The following is a 21,109-nucleotide window of genomic DNA, read 5'->3' as shown; positions in this document are numbered from 1 at the left end:
CTTCTCATAAAAAGTTACCTGTCGTCCTCGTTTAGATGCCTGATCTGCTAAAGCGTGTACCTGGACAATTTACTACAGGTTTTCCATTATATGATCACACAAATTATGGATTGGTAAAATAATCAAAAACAAAAACAAAACAAAGAAGTTGTAGGGCCTAACTAGACAATGTGGCCTTAAAATGATCAAATTGATTTTTAACGTACAAAAATGGGCAGATCGGTCATGTCATTTCATTTGCTTTCATTTGGATGAACTAAGAATGATAACTGCTTAATAAGACTGAACAAAATTCATTTTCTGTTTATACATAGAAGCCTTTGACCTTGCATAGACTTTTGTAAACTATATTTCAATGTTTTTCTTCAAAATCATAGATTTTTCAAGGAATGAAAACGCATGATCTGTGAAGTTCCTTAAATTTCTGATGAATTCTCTATTTTAATAATTTTCAGTTTTACGTAATTTTGGTGAAAAGAAAGAAACGGCAAATCGAACCTTTCATAGGTTTTGTTTCATTGATAAAAAAATAACACAAACTCGTCTAGGTTGGTGGTAAATTAAATTACTGTACAAGTGCGTGTAAAAAGAAAATCATTACTAAAATCTATAAATGTTAATCAAGAAACAAGAGTCATTTTTTAAATTCTTTAAAGACTTTTAATCAGATCTAGAGTTGACTTTCCTGTCTTAGTAAACAGTTATTGCTACGTACTAAAATTTCACGTTCTAAAATTATACACACTGGACAAATTTGAACAGGTAAACAGGTAAGGGTGAAACAATAACAACTTCATCCAACCAAACAGCGTCAGATTTAATAACAAGGACCAGTCTATATTAAAAAAAGGCTTTGGGGATTAATTGGACAAGAAAATGATAAATTTTTTAATGCAATTTCTTGTAGATACTACAAAACATTCAACACCAAAACTTTTTGTTAGAATTCCAAATGTCTATATTTCTGTATAGGCATAGGTTTTCGATCTGTCGTTAGCGTTTTTAAAGCAAAAAAAAAGTTTGGGTTTCATAAGTCAACAAATTTATTGCCCTCATACAGAAATTCGCTTTCTAAAGGCGTGAATTTATTAACACATAATACACGAATACATAGCAAGATCATTTCTCAAAATGCTGCAAATAATTCATTCTGACTTATTCAGTGGTATTGTCCAAGTGCGTGTAAGTGAACCATGGTATGGCAAACATATAATTCCCTCATTGTTGTCAATATAATGGAATTCTATATGACTGTCATACAAGTGAAAGGTTAAGCTAACTATATAACCAGGTTTAATCCACCATTTTCTACATAAGGAAATGTCTGTACCAAGTCAAGAATGTGACAGTTGTTTTCCATTCGTCTGATGTGTTTGAAGTGTTTGAGCTTTTGATTTTACCATTTGATAAAAACTTTCCGTTTTGAATTTTCCTTGGAGTTCGGTATTTTTGGTATTTTACTTTTTTTTACACAATCGTATTACATTCCTCACGTGTATATTTTATTACCTGGAAATCTATCGCGATTGTTATTCTAAACTTATTTCAGGTTCATGACGGATTTTCTAAGCTCAAATTAGTTGGCGTAGATGAACATATTGTTTTAACCAACGGCGGTTTCTACATCCGGGGCTTTCATATGTTTGTGTTTGAGCATTCCTGATGAAGGTAGAATCAGAAAAGCGCTTCGGACACATGAAATTCATAATTGTTTATTTTCTATTCACAGTTCGTGTTGACTTTGAAGAAACATTTTTTAGACTTATGGTTGTTATAAGAAATTAACTAAAGTTTTTATCTGACTAAAGCATGGTGACGAAATTTTCAGTCATTATAACACTCAGCCCACTTTAAGGAATACAAATTGTACTTGCGAAGTAGGAAAAGCGCAAATGTCTTAAAAATGGAGGCGCAAATGTCCATTTTAAAAATCGTAAATTTCCATCTAAAATCGGGAAAATGTCCATTTAAAAAAGAGCAAATGTTCAATAAAAAGGGCAAATGTCCCGCGCCGCTTATAACACACAAACTGAGTACATAATTGCATAGTATACTCCAACATTAAAGGTATCATGTTTATACAGTTAATATGTTTTTTTTGCACTGTGAAGTTCTCTTTTGAAAAATAAAGAAATGAACAATAAATAAAAATTTACATTTTGATAACTTAAAATCAGTTCAACATGTTCGATGGAACCACTCAATATTTAACTCACCACAAACAACTTTATAATGGGTTTAAAACAAATACTTAACAATATAAAATCATCAAAGTTTCGCCAATATATCATAGCAACTACAGCAACGTATGATAAAGTATTGAAAACATAATTAAGGAAGCATTATATTTAACAAAACACAACAAACAACAACATATAGAAGCACTATACATGTAATATACCAACGAATGCACGTAGAATGTTCATTTTATTGAGAGAAAAAAAAACACAAAAGAAACTATTACAATGACAAACAAATAACTGTGTAAATAAGTAATAAGATGCACCAAATGTACAATATTGATAAATAGAATACAATCTATTTGCAAAATTGCAAAAGAAAAATAGTTACAAAGTTACCAAACAACTTATCTAAAAAGTCACTATGCACAATATATACACAGTGTCATTCAGTCCAAATGAAAAAGATAAGATGCCGCTTCGGCGTAAACTATTACATTTATGAGTTCTTGTAGGTACCTACATAAAATTAGGAGATGTGGTATGATTGCCAATGTGAAAATTATCCAATAGTGTTCAAAGGACATGAATGTTAGCAAATAAAGGTCACCATAAGGTCTTCAACAATGAGAAAAACCCATTCCGTATATTCAGGCCCCGACATAATAAAATGTGCAACAATTCAAACAAAAATGAAGTGTATATTAATATCCCTTATATAATACATATCTTATATAAGATACCAAAGGAATATTCAAACTCATAAGTCGAAAATAAACTGACAATGCTATGGGGAAAAAACGAAAAACGAAAAACAACAGTAAAAAAAAACAACACTGAAAACTAGTGACTGGGCAACACGAACTCGAACACAAAATGGGGTTGAAATTAGGACTTTTAAATTCACTAAATAAAGTAGGATCAACCAAAGAATATTTGATAATACACAAGATAAGAATAATACCAAAATAAGGAGGTGTTATACCAAGAGATCAATATTCAAAACTAGTAACGGAAATTAATTATGACAGAAAACAACCAACAACAACCACTGGACAACAGGCTTCTGACTTGGGGCATCAATATAAAGCATATCGGGAAGGAAGAGGGCGTTAGCAAGTTTATGAATGCTACATCTTCACCTAACCAGACACAATAATATTACTTCAAAAAGTTAGAAAAAAACTGTTAAAATCAATTGAAAACGTAATGACTCATCAGATCGGTATTAAACACTACACAAATACCAAAATGTCAAAAGACAAACAGTAAAAATCTAAGGAAAAGGAAACGAAGCTGCCAGATCCGATTTTGTTTGTAATGTGAACGGAGGTTCCTAAAATTTCTCCTCTCGTGGACATTTGTCATCAGATTAAAACAAATGTATACACGTGGTGAAAAAATAACACATAGCAGCAAGTTTACGCATCTGTTCATCCGTAGTTGTTAAATATGGAAACGGAAGTATTAATTTGCCCCCAAAATCGTGTATGACAATACTACGATGATCATGAAACAGGGAATGAAGTCTTCAACGATCTTCTAGACATGGAAACCCTTATTCTACACACACAGGCACTGGTTTCATGGGGTAGAAATCTCCTCCCTGAGCCTTTCAGATCAAATTTTACAGATTTACTAAATTCAATATATACAAAATAAATTCTCAAAGTGGAGATTGGTTCTTTTAGGATAAGGTTCTATTTCCTCTAAGTTTTTTTTTTATTTGGACCTGGGTTCAAAGGTAGGAGGAAATCATTTATGATATAGCGGAATCCCTTTTGAAGTTTATAGTTATTTGCTTTTCCTTAACCCGCATTGCCAAAGGGGACTATAGTTTCGCATTCGTCTTTCAGTCCTTCCTTCAGTCTGTCAGTCTGTTTTTTATTTTAGGAATTTGACATGTGTTCATATGTTGAAGAAAATCACTAAAGATGGAGGAAACCCCTGGCCAATTATATTTAATAATATGATGTTTGCTTATAAGTCCATTTCCTCAAACCCAAATGGCTTTGCACGTCTTCTTCAAGGCCATTGGACCGTTAGACTCCTTTCCTTTTTTTTTTATTTCGACCTTGGTTCAGAGGTGAAAAGGGAGGGCCTGGAAGTTTTAGGGTAATATATTCCAAATTGTTTAATTGAATTCCGTCTTACTTCAGTTTCACAATTTTTACCCAAGTATACTTAAACAATTCCGACCAGATAACTACTTTCATTGTGCTGAACCCAATGCTGGAAGAATTGAAAACACATTGAAAACTCACAAAGTTGTGTTGCCTGTTTGGTTAAACTGTATTCTAAATGACTGCATATAACTGAAATTCCAATCTAGTCAATACGAATTTGAATCCCTTTTTCAGTTGAAAAATTTTGTTGACCAAATAAAGCCAAACTTTGTACTTACCTATCTACCCTCTTATTTGACGCTGTATAATTGATATTCAAGAAATACTTTTAAAATTTTCAAAATATATGATATGATGTATAGCTACCTCTATCAGATAACTTGTTTATTAACATTGGTCATATCACATTGTTTTCAAGATAAAAATAATCATTATGATTTCTTCCAGTAAGCTTGTACACAGGAAAAATTGCAACATATGTTTTTCATATGTTTTCAAAACATATGATTTTCATATGATTTTCATATGTTTTTCATATGTTTGTCCCAAACATATGAAAAACATATGTTTACAAACATATGTTTACATATGTTTTGAAACATATGAAAACATATGGAAGCAAACATATGTTTTCATATGTTTTATAAAATATGTTTACATATGTTTGTAAACATATGAAAAACATATGATTTTCATATGTTTTCATATGTTTTAAAGGACATTAAAAAAAATGTTTTGAGAAAATGTCAAAATTTGTCATTTAATTATCACATACATTTTTTCATTTATTACCTATATAGCGTATTTCTCAAACAGGAAAGTTCACTTTCTACTCTTCCCACGAAATCCCACATGATCATGATGCTGAAAGCAGGTCAGCCCTGTCATTGTCACCCCCACAGCAGAGCTATCTAATTTTGAATTGAACAGAATGTAAAATAAGTGAATGAGTTATAAATATTAAATAATAATATGAATAAATATTCTTTATTTAGTTTGTTCTTTATTCTCAATTCTTTTTTTTATTAATAATCCCATTATTCTCTATGACTCTTTATTCTATATTTCTGCTTTTTTTTCTATCTGTTCTTTATTTTGCACTTTATGTCATTATTTTCTATTCTTAAACCCCCATCTTGATTCCAGACCCTCAAATATACGTAAATGTACGAAAGCTTGCATGGTACGTCAAACACGAAAACCCGGAAATCTTTTCACCGTTACCGTTTTTTATACTATGACGCAAAATCCATGGACGCTCACGCGATTATCTGCTGCTGTCTTTTTAAAAGTTTTTAAGAATGGACAGAGATAGATGATACAAGGAACTTTGGTTTTTCAAACTGGCGAATCAAAAATTTATTATAAACAGATAAATTGAAATGGGTGACTTGTCGATTAACTGGAAGAAACCGGGGAACGAAACATAGAAAATTTATGAAACGAAAGTCAACGCAACGAAAGTCAAAGTGTTTTTGTTTTGATGGATGATTTTACGTACCCTAAAAGCGCAACGAAAGGTAAATATTATTATGCACATTTTGTTTAATTATTGGATTAAAGCAGAAGATGTGTGTGCTTTCACTAAGTTTATTTTTCACGAAAAACTATTTGACTGTAGACTTAGGGGACGACCATTTGATATTCTGGGGGGGGGGGGGGGGGGGGGGGGGGGGCAGGAGGATTTTGAAAATAAATAACACAGCCTTGATAATCACAAAAATAAATAGTTTGTCCTGTGGTAGTTCGAAAATAAATAACCTGACTTACAATGTATTGAAAATGAATAACTCGGCAGGTCTTTAAGCCATTTTATAAATGCTATTCGAAAGTATGAGGTGGCACCAGATTCTTCATAAAATTCATCTTTTTTCAAAAAAAAATTTGGGAAACACTTCCCAAATCTCTTAATAATAAAGGTATAAATATTATTCAAATATACTTGAAATGTCTGAAAATGGGTTTCATTTAACTTGAGGTATATTGGCTCAGGAACACTTACCTCACTTTTATTACAGGGCTGTAACTACATTGAGGCAAATGCCTTTATGTAGGAAATTTTAAAACCAAAAGCTTGTCTTCATATCAAATTGTTTTCACAGTGAGTGTTTGCAAGAAGCAAGTTCTGTTCTCCCTTGGACGTAGCACCTGTTTTTTCAGGATCAATGTTTCTTTAAATTTGTCTTTTGTTCATTGATTGCCCTTCTGTAATCTCTTAGTGTTACATTTCTTTTGTTTTGTGATTTAGTAATTTTGTTTTCAACTTGATCATGAGTTTTATTTTATTTTAGACTTTTTAGCTAATTTTACAACTTAACTACTTTAAATTGTATCCCAGTTAAGAGCTACATCAGTTGTAATTGAAATTTGTTATTAAAAATTACTTGACAAAGTTATATTACTGATAATCAGCCCCCTCTTAACTTAATTTGAATAAAACCCCATATAATTTACAGGTATAAAAGATTTAAATTCTGCATGCCGAAAACAGCAACAAAAAAAAAAAAAAAAAAAAACAGCAGCCACATACTTAACTATGTGAATTACATTTTTGTCGAGCCTTCGACTTTAGTCGAAAAAGCGAGACATAGCGATCCTACATTCTGTCGTCGTCGTCGTCGGCGGCGTCCACAAATATTCACTCTGTGGTTAAAGTTTTTGAAATTTTAATAACTTTCTTAAACTACCTTGGATTTCTACCAAACTTGGACAGAAGCTTGTTTATGATCATAAGATAGTATCCAGAAGTAAATTTTGTAAAAATAAAATTCCATTTTTTCCGTATTTTACTTATAAATGGACTTAGTTTTTCTGCCGGGAAATATTACATTCACTCTGTGGTTAAAGTTTTTAAAATTTTAATAACTTTCTTAAACTATCCTGGGTTTCTACCAAACTTGGACAGAAGCTTGTTTATGATCATAAGATAGTATCCAGAAGGAAATTTTGTAAAATAATAAATCCATTTTTTCCGTATTTTACTTTTAAATGGACTTAGATTTTCTGCCAGGAAACAACACATTCACTCTGTGGTTAAAGTTTTTAAAATTTTAATAACTTTCTTATACTATTTTGGATTTGTACCAAACTTGGACAGAAGCTTGTTTATGATCAAAAGCTAGTATCTAGAAGGAAATTTTGTAAAATAATAAATCCATTTTTTCCGTATTTTACTTTTAAATGGACTTAGATTTCCTGTCAGGAAACAACACATTCACTCTGTGGTTAAAGTTTTTTAAATTTTAATAACTTTCTTATACTATTTTGGATTTGCACCAAACTTTAACAGAAGCTTGTTTATGATCAAATGCTAGTATCTAGAAGGAAATTTTGTTTTCTTCAAGTTAACATTACATTCAGTCTGCAGATAAAGTTTTTAAACATTTATTAGATTCATAAACTATCCTGGATTTTTACCAAACTTGGACAGAAAGTTCTTACAATCAAAAGATAGTATCAAGAGGAATATTTTTATTGATTTACTTCCTCATTTTTGTTGAGCCTGCGATTAACAGAAAAAGTAGGCGAGACACTGGGTTCCGCGGAACCCTTACGAATTTTTACTTTATTCTTCATATTGGTCTTTTGAGGTTGTCCATAAAAACTTAAGTCTTACGCTGAATCTATACATTTTGCTTTGAGACCAAAATATTGTCAAAAAATTATTAAAACAGAACTTGCGTTTTCAGAATAAGAAAGGGTTTTGGAATGCCCAGAAAGCACGATTTTGCATCATTTGTTCTATAGTTTCTTTGGGCCTTCAACGGCTTCAAAACCCTACAAAATTTTTTTGCCTCGCTCTGCTCGGCTTAAATATATTTGGCAATACTTTTAAAAGAGGCTAGTCACAGCCCAACTCTAATACCGTGTATGTATGCAATACATGTATATGCAGTTTGGAATTCAGAAGATTCATTTCCGCAGAGGATGATGATTAATTCTGATTAAATGGTACATTAATGACTTGACTCAAGTTGACTGTACATGTATTATTTATAATAAAAATTGTATGTTTTCAAATATTATCAATATAGTTATGAAAATGAATAATCAGTCCCTTGTTTTAATGAAAATGAAAAATCTTGCTTCAACAGTGCAGAAAATAAATAATCTGTCCTCTTAGTTTACAAAAATAAATAACCGATCCAAAACAAATCCTCCTGCCCCCCCCCCCCCACCCCCCCCCCCCCCCTCCCCAGAATATCAAATGGTTGTCCCCTTATACTTGATGTAATGTATTGAAATTGTTTATCTAATGTCACAACAGAACTTTTATACTTTAACTGATGCAGACCTGTATATCTTATTATACATGTGTGGTATTTGTATTTGTTTATCAGTTGTTTTAAAACCATGAAACTGTGTAGACGACTTTATTATCTCTCTAGCAATTAATAGCTATTTTACACTTAATAGATAGGGGTGCCCCTGGGGAGCAATTACTCCCCCTTTTCATATAATTTAGATTTAAAAAATGTATATACCTTTTCATACATCACGTAGGTAATATTGTACATGTAATTATAACCTTTTCCCAATTTTAATTATGAGTGCACGTGATTCCAGGACATACAGGAGCGGACAAGAATCACATTCCGGCATTACCGAGAAAATCATCACATTTGATTAAAGCTCAAATCTGAGATTCTAATTCCTTATTTTATGTTAACTTAAGCATGTTAAGGCAAAACAAGACTTGCAACTAAGAAAATTACAGGGCTTAAATTTGCATATGACAAGTACAATAAGCCTTAATATAATTATCCTGAGTCTGAGACTACTATTACTGAGTACTATAACAATAAACATCTAGTAATTCTCAGCCTTATCATACATGTATTATACTTCTGATAGTTTTCCACACCTATTCACATATTTTTAAGCTGAAAAATATGACCCAGGCTATTACAGCGACAGATCTTATCACTTTGTACATTATAAGATGTGGACCCTAGTCGAGTGCATGAATGGTCTACTTTACATCTACTTAAATGTGAATATAAAAATAAGAAGATGTGGTAAGATTGCCAATGAGAAGGGTCCAATTCTCCACCAGAGATCAAATGACATAGAAGTTAACAAGTATAAGTTATGGTACAAGATGACTTCAACAATGAACAAAGTCAGCTATAAAAGACATTTAATGGAAATGACAAATGTAAAACCATGCAAATGAGGAAACTAACAGACTGATAATGATTTATAAACAAAACAAGGAACAAATAAACAAATATGATATACAGCAACAAAGTGAACAAACGACAACTTGAACCGCTGAATTACAGGCTCCTGACTTGGGACAGGCACATACAGGATGTGGTGGAGTCAGACTAGTTTGTTGGTGCCAAACCCTGCCCTTAAGGGAGCTATAATTTGTTTTTTTATGTGGGGGGAGGTGGGGCTAGGATGAAATTTGAAAAAAAGGCAGGATGAGACACTTTGCCAAAAAAAAAGGCAGGATGACAATTGATGTAAAAAAATTGTCAGGATAAACTATAAATAAAAAAAAAACAGGACTGAATAGAGTGGAAAAATAAAAATGCAGGACAAAATTTTTCATCCTACCCCCTCCCCCCCTATAAAATCAAATGGTAGCTCCCTAACCTGGGATAGTGGTGTGAAACTGCTCAACTTATCTGACATCAGATCTGTACAAAGCAGATTTAACCACTTTGATTCATCACTTCATACAATGGTCATGACTATATATGGATTTAATAAACATAACATGCATAAGATGGATTAGAACATTCAAATAATTTAATACTTTTGATATAGTTAAATTTTTTTCAGGGCAAGTCTAGATCTGTTGTTCTTGTTTTAAAAGATCAAAATAAGCCAATTTTGCCATATAAAAATATTTAAGGCAATTTGGCAGAAATATTGCAACTTCATTTTATTATACATTTGAACATGTTATACATTATTTCTTTTAGCATTTTCAATGAAAGTACATTTTGTACATGTACTTCAAGAAGTAGAAGAATCTAAGCAACAGAACAGAATTCATTTGAGGCATTGCTTTCTAGATTATATAATGGATTCATAGATTGTCATATTGATTTATGTGCATAAAAGGAGCAGTAGTCAATGACTAATTTTGTGATGAGAGGTATGTAATGAAGAGGATAACTTTGTTTAAATATTATTATTTTGTTGTTGTCAGACTCTGTATACATGTTGCAAGTTTTGAGGTCATAGACATGATAGAGTTGAAAGTTTTGATTCTTGTTGTGGGCTATTTCTATAAGCAGTGACAAATTATTTTTTTTTACAGGTCAATTTTATAGAAAATAGTGTTGGAAGCTCTATTAACACTTCATTGCTTGTTCTTTTTTTGTCTTGCAACAACAGTCATGAAGGTGAGTCTTGGGCATGCTGTAACAGAGGTGAAGTCATAAACAATTTGTTAAAAATTGAGATTAGGTCAGTTTAAGAGGAACCAAACAATAACTTATGGCCGAGTTATGGTTAAATAAGTCAATAATATTTTTTGCAGTAGAAGTAGGATATCCACTTCTCATTTCCATTTCCATTGAGATTATATGGTCCAAATCCCTCAGTCATGGTTGATTGACTTTGATATTTTTACTTAACTTAAATGTGAAAAGTTTCTGATTAGGTCAGTTTGAGTGAACCAATAATGATAAATCTTTGATATTTGGTATGCAGTTGTATATGTCAGAGTACTAGTGCATTTCATATCCCTTGTTTTTATTTTGCCCAGCCCCTCAGTCATGGTCTATTGATTTTGAAACTTTGTCGAGTCATGGATGGTGTGTGACTTTGGATGTTTAAGCATTGTCATTATAATAACATTTGAAATCAACTAACAGGATTTCATACAGAGAAGACATACTTCTATGTCTAAAGTTTATTCATATGATATTAATGTATACCAAAGGTTTATTATATACCAGTAATGTCTTGGATAAATTAGTTATACAGGAATTACTTCACTTTGAAATGTAAATTCTAAGGAAGATAACCAGTAAAGCACTGTTATGGTTACATTTTTTTGTCAGATATTTTTGTAATTCATACCATAGGTCTATATCAGCATGGTCTTTTAGTTTTATGAGTTAGAAAATAAGTGCTGATCAAATATGTTTACAGTAGTTATACCTCTTGGAAATAGATATTGTAAGAAAAACTGCATTGCAAGCAATCCCACACATGTCTTCATTTCTTTTAGATTATTTATAATTTATGAAAAAGGTTAAAAGAACATACATATTTTTTGCTTTTTGACAGCAAATTTTATATATCCATCAATTGGCGAGGTACATTGAAGCGCTATTCTTTTATTAAATGCATGAAGTATGGATGGTAACACAAATGACAACATATTATGTTCATGAGTTAATATTGCCTTGTCTGAAAATAGTATATATGTGAAGTACTAACATTGAACTATGGTAACGTTGTAAACCTAATGCTGTAATGAATGACGTTATTGTATAGATTTCATAGCTACAACAACGATTAAACTTACATTGCAATCATAAGTATTTATTGAGATTTCACAACATGCCTTTAAATTGTGTATTTAAACAATTTTGCCTATGTAACAGGAAATCAAGATTTAATAGACATCAAGAGTTAATGCCTAAATGTTGTTTTTTTTAAACTGTAGACAGCAGAATAGATGATTTTATATTAGAAAAAGTTCATACTATACTAAGACGGGCTTAGGCTATACATATATTATTAGCTCACCTGGCCCAAAGGGCCAAGTGAGCTTTTCTCATCACTTGGCGTCCTTCGTTCGTCTGTCGTCCGTTGTCCATTAACTTTTACAAAAATCTTCTCCTCTGAAACTACTCGGCCAAATTTAACCAAACTTGGCCACAATCATCATTGGGGTATCTAGTTTAAAAAATGTGTCCGATGACCCGGCCAACCAACCAAGATGGCCGCCATGGCTAAAAATAGAACATAGGGGTAAAATGTAGATTTTGGCTTATATCTCTGAAACCAAAACATTTAGAGCAAATCAGACATGGGGTAAAATTGTTTATCAGGTCAAGATCTATCTGCCCTGAAATTTTCAGATGAATCGGACAACTCATTGTTGGGTTGCTGCCCCTGAATTGGTAATTTTAAGGAAATTTTGCCGTTTTTAGCTCACCTGGCTTATAGGGCCAAGTGAGCTTTTCTAATCACTTGGCGTCCGTCGTCGTCGTTAACTTTTACAAAAATCTTCTCCTCTGAAACAACTTTACCAAATTAAACCAAACTTGGCCACAATCATCATTTGGTATCTAGTTTAAAAAATGTGTCCGTTGTTGGGTTGCTGCCCCTGAATTGGTTATTTTAAGGAAATTTTGCCGTTTTTGGTTATTACCTTTAATATTATTATAGATAGAGATAAATTGTAAACAGCAATAATGTTCAGCAAAGTAGGATCTACAAATAAGTCGACATGACCAAAATAGTCAGTTGACCCCTTAAGGAGTTATTGCCGTTTATAGTCAATTTTTAACCATTTTTCATAAATTTTTGTAATCTTTTACAAAAATCTTCTCCTCTGAAACTCTTAAGACAAATTTAACCAAACTTGTCCACAATCATCATTAGGGTATCTAGTTTAAAAAATGTGTCCGATGACCCCACCCGCGAACCAAGATGGCGGACATGGCTAAAAAAAATAGTACATAGGGTAAAATGCAGTTTTTGGCTCATATCTCTGAAACCAAAGCATTTAGAGCAAATCTGACGAGGATAAAATTGTTCATTAGGTCAAGATATATCTGCCCTGAAATTTTCAGACCAATCAAGCAACACGTTGTTGGGTTGCTGCCCCTGAATTGGTAATTTTAAGAAAATTTTGCAGCTTTTGGTTATTATCTTGAATATTATTATAGATAGAGATAAACTGTAAACAGCAATAATGTACAGCAAAGTAAGATCTACAAATAAGTCAACATGACCAAAATTGTCAATTGACCCCTTAAGGAGTTATTGCCCTTTATAGTCAATTTATTACAATTTTCATAAATTTTGTAAATTTTTTGTAAATTTTTACAAAATATTTCCCACTGTAACTACTGGGCCAAGTTCATTATAGATAGAGATAATTGTAAGCAGCAAGAATGTTCAGTAAAGTAAGATCTACAAACACTTCACCATCACCAAAACACAATTTTGTCATGAATCCATCTGTGTCCTTTGTTTAATATGCACTTAGACCAAGGTGAGCGACACAGGCTCTTTAGAGCCTCTAGTTAATATTAGTTACGCTGTTGATCTTTTTGTTGTTTGCTTACACATTTTTTCCATTCAATCAAAAGTAAAAATATAAATTAGTGACTCTGAGCATCAGTTCATACTTCATCTACAAAAATGATCTAGTTTTTGTCTGGAGTTCTGGATTAAATTAAGATTTAAAATTTTAGCTTATTACCATGGTTGCCAAATGAAAGGAAAGTGCAGTTTTAGAATCACTGGTGTACATGTAGATGCGGATGTCCGGCAAAAAGAACTGGTATCAAAGTAAGTTCATCTGTAGAATTGCAGTTAATTTAAATAATTTAATGTTATCTATTTAAAACTTTTTCAAGTGTAATTGTACATGTTACGGCATGTATACTGTTGTTTATTTATGTCTTTCTGATGTCAAGTATGCATCAAGAAATCCTTATCCTGCTCTCCTTCTTCTGCTCCACACACACACACGCATGAGATGTCAGAAGTTCAAATAATTATAGCATTTGCTTATATTATGAATTGTGTATTTAAAAGTTGTTCTCATCTTGAATGTATATATACATAAAATATTTGCCACTGAACATTAAAATAAGCAAGAAAATTCAATCAATTATTGTTTTTATACGACCGCAAAAAAATTTTGAGGTCGTATATTGGTATGACGTTGGCGTCGTCGTCGTCCGGCGTCGTCGTCCGAATACACAATGGTTTTCGCACTCTAACTTTAGTTTAAGTGAATGGATCTCTATGAAATTTTACAATAAGGTTCAATACCACAATAGGAAGGTGGGGATTGATTTTGGGGGTTATGGTACCAACAGTTAAGGAATTAGGGGCCAAAAAGGGGCCGAAAATAAGCATTTTTGTAACTTCCAGACAAAACTTGTGTGTTAGCATATGGATCTCTTTGACATTGTACCACAAGATTCCATATCACAAAGGGTCAATGCTGGGATTGATTTTGGGGTTAATTGCCTCAAAATTTTAGGAATAAGGGGCCAAAAGGGGGCAAAAAACAAGCATTTTTCTAGTTTCATGACAATAACTTGTGTGTAAGTGTATGGATCTTTCTGAAATTTTACTACAAGGTTCCATTTTACAAAGGGAAAGCTGGAATTGAGTGTTGTGGTAATTGCCCAAAACGTTAAGTAATAAGGGGCCTAAAAAGGGGTTTAAAATAAGCATTTTTTAGTTTCTAGACAATAACTTGTGTTCAAGTGTATGGATCTCTCTAAAATTGTATTACAAGGTACCATACCACAAAGGCAAGGCTGTTATTGAGCTTGGTTTGGGGGGAAAGGGGGGTGGGGGTGATGAATCATAAGGGGGGCGGGGGTAAAAAAAGGGGTAATTTTTTTTTTTCCTTTTTTTTTTGTTTAAAATTTACATTTTAAGTTAGTTATTTTTTATCACGAAGAGAAAGTAGGAATTGAGTTTTGGGGTTAATTGCTCAAATATTTATGAATAAGGGTCCAAATATTAAGGAATAAGGGGAAAAAAGGTTAAAAAACAAGGGTTTCCATTTTAATAGACAAATAATTGAGTAAAGAACATTATTTAAAAGAAGTGTAAGGTTGGTAATTCAAACTCATTTAAATATCTCATCTACACTGCTTTTAAATTATGTAAATTGGAAATTTGCCAATAACTTTATTGTTAATAAATGCATTGGAAATTTGCCAACAATTTTAGTGTAATAAACTTCATTGGAAATTTGCCAATATAAAATTTTGCTGATGAAGGTTTTTTGTTTACCTTTAGCCTTGACTATGAAGTCATTTTCTATTTTTATAGCCTTATGATGTAGTTGAATTATTTAATACTTTTATGATGTGTTTAAATGGGGTTTTATCATGTTTATGGTTGCAAATTTATTGTTTTAGTATAATAAACTCCATTTAAGATTTGCCAATAAAAAAAATTTTTGTTTATTTTTAGCTATGATTATGATGTCATTTTCTATTTTACTTTTATGGTTGCAAAGAAAAATTTTTATTTTTAGATATTACTGTTAAATGATGCTGATTAAGGTTTTTGCTATGTTTAGCCATGACTATGATGTCATTTTCTATTTTAATATCTGTTATGATGTATTTAAATGGGCTTTTATGGTTACAAAGGAATTTTATTTTTAGATATTACTATAAAATGTTGCTGATGCTGATTAAGGATTTTGTTTATTTTTAGCCATGACTATGATGTCATTTTCTATTTTAATACCTTTATGATGTAATTTCCATTTTTAGATATTACTGTTAAGTGATGCTGATTAAGGGTTTTTTGCTATGTTTAGCCATGACTATGATGTCATTTTCTATTTTAATATCTTTATGATGTATTTAAATGGGCTTTTATGGTTACAAAGGAATTTTATTTTTAGATATTACTTTAAATGTTGCTGATTAAGGATTTTTGTTTATTTTTAGCCATGACTATGATGTCACTTTCGATTTTAATACCTTTATGATGTATTTAAATGGGCTCCCATGTATTTAGATTTTTGATTATTTATACATGTTACCAAATTGGTCCACATTGAACAAAAACGGTCCAAATTTCAACTTTATTACATAACATCAAACATTGAATTCTACATATTCTTTGATATATTGAAATTAACAAACAATTTAGTTTATGGATATTCCACCATAATAGGTAAATTAAATTTTTTCCAGTTCTTACACCACATTCATCCTGTGTCAGAAACCTATGCTGTGTCAAATATTTAATGACAATCCAAAGTCATAGCTGTATCAAGCTTGAATTTTGTGTCCATACTTGCCCCAACTGTTCAGGGTTCGACCTCTGCGGTCGTATCAAGCTGCGCCCCAGCGAAGCATTTTATTGCATTATACGAATGAGTTTTCAAACATACATGTATAACAATTGAATAATTTCCCTTTAAGTTTTTTAGCTCACCTGGCCAGAAGGGCCAAGTGAGCTTTTCTCATCACTTGGCGTCCGTCGTCCGTCGTCAGCGTTAACTTTTTACATTTTGAACTTCTTCTAGAGAACCACTGAATGGAATGAAACCAAACATGGCATGAATGTTCCTTATGAGGTGCTGACCAAGTGTTGTTACTTTGTAGCGGATCCATCATCCAAGATGGCCGCCAGCGGGGGACTTAGTTTAACATAGGACCCTATGGGTAATACATACAAATGTCTTCTTTTAGAGAACCACTGAATGGAATGAAACCAAACATGGCATGAATGTTCCTTATGAGGTGCTGACCGAGTGTTGTTACTTTGTAGCGGATCCATCATCCAAGATGGCCGCCAGCGGGGGACTTAGTTTAACATAGGACCCTATGGGAAATACATACAAATGTCTTCTTTTAGAGAACCACTGAATGGAATGAAACCAAACATGGTATGAATGTTCCTTATGAGGTGCTGACCAAGTGTTGTTACTTTGAAGCCGATCCATAATCCAAGATGGCCGCCAGCGGGGGACTTAGTTTGACATGTGACCCTATGGGAAATACATACAAATGTCTTCTTTTAGAGAACCACTGAATGGAATGAAACCAAACATGGCATGAATGGTCCTTATGAGGTGCTGACCAAGTGTTGTTACTATGAAGCCGATCCATAATCCAAGATGGCCGCCAGTGGGGGACTTAGTTTAACATTGGACCCTACGGGAAATACAAACAAATGTCTTCTTTTAGAGAACCACTGAATGGAATGAAACCAAACATGGCATGAATGTTTCTTATGACGTGCTGACCGAGTGTTTATACTTTGAAGCCGATCCATAATCCAAGATGGCCGCCAGCAGGGGACTTAGTTTAACATGGGACCCTATGAGAAATACATACAAATGTCTTCTTTTAGAGAACCACTGAATGGAATGAAACCAAACATGGCAAGATTGTTCCTTATGAGGTGCTGACCGAGTGTTGTTACTTTGAAGCCGACCCATAATCCAAGATGGCCGCCAGCGGGGGACTTAGTTTAACATGGGACCCTATGGGAAATACATACAAACGTCTTCTTTTAGAGAAAAACTGAATGGAATGAAACCAAACATGGCAAGAATGTTCCTTATGAGGTGCTGACCAAGTGTTGTTACTTTGAAGCTGATCCATCATCCAAGATGGCCGCCAGCCGGGGACTTAGTTTAACATAGGAGCCTATGGGAAATACATACAAATGTCTTCTTTTAGAGAACCACTGAATGCAATGAAACCAAACATGGCATGAATGTTCCTTATGAGGTGTTGACCAAGTGTTGTTACTATGCCGATCCATAATCTAAGATGGCCACCAGCGGAGGACTTAGTTTAAAATAGGACCCTTTGAGAAATACATACAAATGTTTTCTTTTAGAGAACCATTCAATGGAATGAAACCAAACATGGTATGCATGTTCCTTTTGAGGTGCTGACCAAGTGTTGTTACTTTGAAGGTGATCCTTCATCCATGATGGCCGCCAATGGGGGGACTTCCTTTAACATAAGACCCTATGGTTTCTGGAATGATTGTAGATTGAAATTGTAAGGTGTTTAGGTTTAACTTTACATTTATCTTGCAGGCTTCATCTGACCTTAACCTTATTTTCATGGTTCATTGGTCAGTATTAAATTTCTCTTGATTTGGTCTTTTTTTTAGATACTAAAAGTATAGGTGAACTACTTTATGTTTATGGAATAATTGTAAGGTGTTTATATTTGTCTTGCAGGTACAATTCTTGCCAGATTTTTTAAAACTTATTCTATAGGTTAATATCAGCATAATCCTAGTCAAGGTTTATAAATTTGGCCGATCAGCTTTTTTCAAAAGAGTTATGCCCCTTGGAAATAATAAATTTATGGAAAATGGCCTCGTAAATGCTCTCATTTTTTTTTATTAAACTTATACATGTAGTATACTATTATAGTAATGCCCTTAAGGTCGGTTTGAAATATTTAGTATACAAGAAAAAGAACTTTTTTTCCCCCAAGCACATTTTTTATTTATAAATATTTTTGAGAACAAAAAAATATGTTTTTTTTTTAATATTGCCCCTTGATAGATAAAAAATGTACGACTAGGTGGACATTGAAACTCTGTTCTTTTATTTTTACTTGCAGGAACTGAAAAGTAAAGAAACAGAACCAAAGAACATTAATTTTAGATTAATACAATACTAAACTCAAAGTCAATTTAGTTGTCTTTCTTAATCATACAGGATATTTCCAAAAAAGCCGCTGCATACACATGCACCAGTAATAGCCAGCAGTGAAGACAATTAAATATCTGTGTATGGTGATATAGCAATAGAAATATCACATACATCATAGGGAAATAGAAATGGAGTATGTCAAAGAGACACACATATGAAAATAGAATATAGACAATAAAATTGGGGTATGTCAAAGAGACTAACATGAAAATAGAATATAGACAATAGAAATAGGGTATATCAAAGAGGCAAACATATGAAAATAGAATGTAGACAATAGAATTTGGGTATGACAAAGAGACAAAAATATTAAAAATAGAATACAGACAAAAGAAATGGGGTATGCCAAAGAGACAAACATATGAAAATAGAATATAGACAATAGAAATGGGGCATGTCAAAGAGAGAAACATTTGAAAATAGAATATAGACAATAGAAATGGTGACAAACAAACCAAAATAGAATATACTAGACAATAGAAATGTGGTATGTCAAAGAGACAAAAATATGAAAATAGAAGAGACAACAAGTTAATAAAAAAAGAATTCTACTTGATATAAAAATTATGGAGCACTGTTATTTTTCTGCATAAAGGAATGCCTGTATACAGTTGTTTTTTATTTGTTTGAGCTTTTGATTTTGCCATGTATTTTCTGTGGAGTTTGGTATTTTGGGTTATTTACTTTTTAAAGCAACAACTCATCACACTGAAGTATTTACACTCAAAATGAGTTCCTGACAGAAAAAAAAAGATAACAAAGAAAAACATATTAAAACATCAAAACATAACCCTAAAAAACCTACCGCAAAAAAAAATACATATATATATATACAAACCATGTTAAGAATCTATGAGAAAATAAATGCATTTGAACAATTAAAAACATATAAAAAATATTTATTTAGGACCAAGATAAAATCATATGAAAACATATGTTTGGGCCAAACATATGAAAACATATGTTTAGGACAAACATATGAAAACATATGTTTAGGCCAGGTATGAAAACATATGAAAAACATATGTTTGTAAAAAACATATGAAAAACATATGTTTTTCATATGTTTACATGTATGAAAAACATATGTTTTTCATATGATTTTAAAAACATATGTTTTTCATATGTTTTCCATATGTTTTTCATATGTTCAAAAACATATGTTTTCATGTCGGGCCTAAACATATGTTTACATATGTTTTCAAACATATGAAAAACATATGTTAAACATATGAAAACATATGTTGCAATTTTTCCTATGTACCACTCCTTTATAAAGCAAAGGACCTTCTTTATGTAGAAGCAATGCTGGCCAGACAACATAGACTACTCTATCCCCACTTTTGACAAATTCTTTGTAGGTGTTCTTGTCAAAAGGTGTGTCTGGTGTTAGATCTTCATCTAAATACATCACCGGTTCTTGAATGACCATAGACCAACATAGGTGGATACATTTCTCACAGAATGCGGATGTCATCAATAATTGCATAACATTTTCATTTCTATACTTGTACTTCCAGTCATCTGTTGTATCCTTACAGAGGTTCTAAAAAGTTAGAAAAATATAAAGTTGTAATTTAATTCACTTAAACTAAATAAAAATTTGAAGAAAAGTTTAACATTATGATTTAGTTGAAATATTTGTGTGTTTCCCTAAAATGTTTCCAACGATAAAGGTGGTCAAAGCCTTTTTGTAATAAAGGCTTCATTTTTAATGGCAATCAGTTGTATGTTGTCAATTGGGCGATATGAAACTATCGTAACACATTTCGAAAAATTTCTTCATAGTAGGAAAATCTTCCCACTTAGTCCTTGGCTTATGATAAACTATGACAAAGATATTAGGTAATGATCAACAAAGTAATAATAACGACTGTTTATTGCTTCTAGGTACAATGGACCTTTTTACTTTAAAAAGTTATTGTTGAGACCATAACGACTTTTTGCTTTGTCCTCATACAAACCCAAGTAAAAACTAATTATTCTGTTTACCTTATTTTGGTATAAGAAATTTGCAAATTCCTTCGATCTTTCTTTTCTGAATGCAGATGCTTCTTTAAAAACAGAACGATTCATAATCTCTTCATCCTGTGAGTGAAATTATAATTACATGTACTAAGCTTTATAACAATCAGAAGAATCATATAATCATATAAACATCAGCAAGATTGCGATAAACTTGTTCTAGAGTTTGTATGTTGTTAAAACATTTTAAAATAGTCTTAAGATAAGATATAAATATAACTGTATAGGATAAATATGTTAAGCAAACAACGATTAACTATGACAAAAAGATTTGTATAAGAGAAATACTATTGTATCTAAAAATTGTATTAAGTACCGAAGTTAAGCTCATACACATAGTTTCAGCAAATGCCTTTCCTAGCGATTGTATTTGCTGGTCTGCCCTGGCCAAACAGTCT

General features: G+C 32.2%; 1 long non-coding RNA gene across 1 annotated transcript; it reads left to right on the top strand.

Annotated features, from left to right (window-relative positions):
- The first annotated feature begins 5,390 nt into the window (after positions 1-5,390).
- On the top strand, positions 5,391-19,590 carry LOC127715494 (uncharacterized). The gene is made up of 4 exons (XR_007988447.1): positions 5,391-5,826; positions 10,243-10,418; positions 13,705-13,801; positions 18,595-19,590. It is a non-coding gene; the product is annotated as an uncharacterized LOC127715494 (long non-coding RNA).
- The last annotated feature ends 1,519 nt before the right edge of the window (positions 19,591-21,109 follow it).

This window comes from Mytilus californianus, unplaced genomic scaffold, assembly GCF_021869535.1.
Source record: "Mytilus californianus isolate M0D057914Y unplaced genomic scaffold, xbMytCali1.0.p SCAF_9, whole genome shotgun sequence".
NCBI classification, from domain to species: domain Eukaryota; kingdom Metazoa; phylum Mollusca; class Bivalvia; order Mytilida; family Mytilidae; genus Mytilus; species Mytilus californianus.
Note: the sequence above shows the minus strand (reverse complement) of the source record. Positions and strands in the feature narration are given on the sequence as shown.